Source organism: Mustelus asterias, unplaced genomic scaffold (assembly GCF_964213995.1).
Source record: "Mustelus asterias unplaced genomic scaffold, sMusAst1.hap1.1 HAP1_SCAFFOLD_171, whole genome shotgun sequence".
Lineage (NCBI taxonomy): Eukaryota > Metazoa > Chordata > Chondrichthyes > Carcharhiniformes > Triakidae > Mustelus > Mustelus asterias.
Genome location: NW_027590177.1, coordinates 716,924 through 721,327, shown reverse-complemented (window position 1 = coordinate 721,327; position 4,404 = coordinate 716,924). Strand labels below are relative to the sequence as shown.

Genomic DNA, 4,404 nt, shown 5'->3' with positions numbered 1-4,404 from the left:
GGTACAGGTGTCCTTACCTCTCTCTTGGGTGGACAATGAGTTGAAGCCTTGTCCACACACAGGACACTGGTACAGTCTTTCCTCACTGTGAATGGTGTGATATTTATTCAGGCTGTGTAACTAGTTAAAGCTCTTTAGTCAGTGCATTGGACACACTCACTCGAGTGTGGCAGTGTGTTGGTGCTTTTCCAGTCACACTGATGTTTGAATTTTTTTTCAAATCAACAGACTGGACAATCATTTCTCCTTCTAGATTCAAAGGCTGATGATATTCAGCTCCCAAGGAATGTGACTCTGTCAGATCTAGATGTGACATTTGAGATTTCAGCCTGTGGTTCCTCTTTCAATATCCTGTAAAATGAGTTAGAAATAGAAGTAGAAATTCAGAACAGACAATTCTAGTTTCTATGGAACATTCTTTCCTCTCTCATTCCCCAAAAGCTGTGAATCTCCATCCCACACACTCTCCCTCCATTCTCACTCTTCTGTATCTAATATTCACCCTCCCAATTCTCCTGAAGGTGCTGATTGAGGCTGATTGACAGATCCATGCTCACTGCTTCCTGTCCACCACACACAAATCATAAGAAACAGGAGCTGCAGTTGGCCATTCAGCCCATCGAACTGCCTCAACCATTCATTGAGAATTGGCTGATCGACCTCACACTATTTGCACAGCGCCACTATTTCCCAAACTATCATGGAAGTTAGTAAGATAGAGGGTTATCGGTAAGCCTCGTAGCTAGGGACATTTCGGCGTAACTTGTGAGCCGAAGGGCCTGTTTGTGCTGTAGCTTTTCTATGTTCTATGTTCTGTCCCCCATGTTGCTCAATGCCTCAAAAGTTACCAATCTCTCTCTTGAAAATATATGATGAATGAGGGTCCACAGTCCTCTGGAGTGCAGAATTCAAAAACTTCACCACATCCTTGAGTGAGGAAATCCCTCCTCATCTTAACTTTCACTCCATTTTCCCACTTGTTCTCCACAACGCTTGACTCCTTTATCAATGTAATATCCACCTAACTCATCCTCGAATATCTTCAATAACCCTCAGCTTCCACTGATCCCTGTGGAAGAAAAATCCAAAGACTAATGATTCTAATAAGCAAGAGATGAATAACTGGAAATATATAATATATATACTATTCAGGCTGATTGACAGATCCATGCTCACTGCTTCCTGTCCTGGATGTGGAGATGCCGGCGTTGGACTCGGGTAAACACAGGAAGAAGTCTCACAACACCAGGTTAAAGTCCAACAGGTTTATTTGGCAGCACAAGCCACTAGCTTTCGGAGCGCTGCCCCTACATCAGGTGAGTGGGATTTCAGTTCACAAACAGGGCATATAAAGACACAAACTCAATTTACAAAATAATGGTTGGAATGCAAGTTTTTACAGGTAATCAAGTCTGAAAGGTACAGACAATGTGAGTGGAGAGACGTTTAAGCACAGGTTAAAGAGATGTGTATTGTCTCCAGCCAGGACAGTTAGTGAGATTTTGCAAGCCCAGGCAAGTCGTGGGGGTTACAAATAGCATGACACGAACCCAAGATCCAAGTTGAGGCCGTCCTCATGTGTGCGGAACTTGGCTGTCAGTCTCTGCTCAGCAACTCTGCGCTGTCGTGTGTCGTGAAGGCTGCCTTGGAGAACGCTTACCCGAAGATCAGAAGCCGAATGCCCGTGACCACTGAAGTGTTCCCAACAGGAAAAGAACACTCTTGTCTGGTGATTGTTGAGCGGTGTTCATTCATCCGCTGTCATAGCGTCTGCATGGTCTCCCCAATGTACCATGCCTCGGGACATCCTTTCCTGCAGCGTCTCAGGTAGACAACGTTGGCCGAGTTGCAAGTGTATGTACCGTGTACCTGGTGGATGGTGTTCTCACGTGAGATGATAGCATCTGTGTCGATGATCCGGCACGTCTTGCAGAGGTTGCTGTGGCAGGGTTGTGTGGTGTCATGGTCACTGTTCTCCTGAAGGCTGGGTAGTTTGTTGCAGACAATAGTCTTTTTGAGGTTGTGCGGTTGTTTGAAGCCAAGTAGTGGGGGTGTGGGGATGGCCTTGGCGAGATGTTGGTCTTCATCAATGACATGTTGAAGGCTCCGGAGAAGATGTCGTAGCTTCTTCGCTCCGGGGAAGTACTGGACAACAAAGGGTACTCTGTCCTCCTGTCCAGTGTTTGTCTTCTGAGAAGGTCAGTTTTTCGCCGTGGCGCATCGGAACTGTCGATCGATGAGTCGAGCGCCATATCCTGTTCTTATGAGGGCATCTTTCAGCGTCTGGAGGTGTCTGTTGCGATCCTCCTCATCTGAGCAGATCCTGTGTATACGGAGGGCTTGTCCGTAGGGGATGGCTTCTTTAACGTGTTTAGGGTGGAAGTGGGAGAAGTGGAGCACTGTGAGATTATCCGTGGGCTTGCGGTACAGTGAAGTGCTGAGGTGACCGTCCTTGATGAAAATGTGTGTGCCCAAGAATGCAACCGATTCCGGAGAGTAGTCCATGGTGAGTCTGATGGTGGGAAGGAACTTGTTGATGTCATCATATAGTTGTTTCAGTGATTGTTCACCATAAGTCCAAAGGAAGAAAATGTCATCGATGTATCTAGTGTATAGCATCGATTGAAGGTCCTGTGCAGTGAAGAGGTCTTGTTCGAACCTGTGCATGAAGATGTTGGCATATTGAGGTGTGAATTTGGTCCCCAAGGCTATTCCGTGTGTCTGGATAAAGAACTGGTTGTTGAAGGTGAAGTCATTGTGGTCAGGATGAAGTGGATGATTGTAAAATTGCATCTGGAGATTGGCAGTTGTTGGCGTTGAGTACTGAGGCAGTTGCACCAATGCCATCGTCATGGGGGATGCTGGTGTAGAGTGCCGAGACATCCATTGTGATGAGGAGTGCTGCTGGTTCAACTGCTCCATGTGTGCTGTTTCTGAAGGAAGTCCGTAGTGTCACGACAGAAGCTGGGGTTCTTTGTACAATGGGTTTCAGGATGCCCTCGACATAGCCGGAGAGTTTCTCGCACAGGGTCCCATTGCCCGATACGATGGGACGGCCAGGTGTGTTTGCCTTGTGTATCTTCGGGAGGTAGTAGAGATCTCCAACGCGGGGAGTACGTGGGATGAGAGCACGGAGGGTGCTCTGAAGGTCCAGATCAAATGTCTTGATCTGTCTGTTGAGTTGACGGGTGTATTCTTTGGTCGGATCTGCAGGTAACTGTCTGTAGTTTTCCTCATTGTTCAGTTGTCAGGACACTTTGCAGTAATTCGTTCTGTTCAGCATGATGATTGCCCCTCCTTTGTCTGCTGGTTTGATGACAATGGTGCGCTTGATCTTGAGAGCGCAGATGGCGTTGCGCTGTGCTTGGGTGATGTTCGGGGCTGTCTTGTGAGTGTGACTGATGAATCTGGTATTGACACACCTCCTGACGGCTTGGGCATACATGTCAAGTCGAGGGCAGCGGCCTTCCAGAGGAGTCCAATTCGACTCTTTCCTCTTCGGTTGCTGTACCGTGGATCTCTCTATCGGCTGTTCCAGTTCATTGACTATCTCATTATGTTCGCTGTTGGCCTCTTGGGGTTTGTGGAAGAACTCCCGCAGCCTCATTCGCCTGATGAATTCCTCTGTGTCTGCTGCGAGACTGATGGGGTCTATTTTGGTGGTGGGGCAGAAATTGAGAACTTCGATTTCATCTGGTTGAAGTGTGTCTGACAAGTTGACAATGGACTTCCCTGCAGTGGTACTGTTTTCTACTGTGGTACCGGGGGAGGCTTGATTGCTGCTGGTGGTGATGCCGAGTTTCTCAAGTTTCCTGTTCTACCAAATGTGGCATTGTGACGATGGCTTTGTGCTACCAAATAAACCTGTTGGACTTTAATCTGGTGTTGTGAGACTTCTTCCTGTTGTGGGCACAGAGAGCTGAAAATCTTCAAGCTGACAGTCACGTTACAGTTTTACATTTGGATATAAATGAGCAGACTGATGGTGTGTGTAATACACTGTATTACCTGGTTATAGATACATAAAGAATGTGAGGAGAATCTTTACTTAGGCAGCGAGTGGTGACCCAGAAGTTAAAAATTGAAGTGCAAAATGAGAAAAGAAATGGAAAGGGGGAGAAAAGAAAGTGTTTTACTCACAGATGTAGGAGACAGGAGGAAGGCTGAGTCTGTCTGAAGCTTAATCTTCATTCAGAGGGAGAGGAGCAGCAGCAACAATGGACGAAGCTCCATGCGGCCATTGACACAAGGCCCCGACTCTGATTGGCTGGAGGACCATCGCCCATCCGGTCCTCCTGGCAACCATTGGTCAATATGCCGCATGTGGACAATGAGGGGGCGGAGCCCAGGCCTACGTGGGAGTGGGCGGGGCTTTGACCGCCAGCCGCGCTGAGCTGGTGTCCA

General features: G+C 47.7%; 1 protein-coding gene across 1 annotated transcript in view; it reads right to left on the bottom strand.

The window, feature by feature from the left end:
- Window positions 1-4,404, bottom strand: part of LOC144485232 (uncharacterized) — a 155,905-nt gene that overhangs the window by 37,777 nt on the left and 113,724 nt on the right. The window lies entirely within an intron of this gene.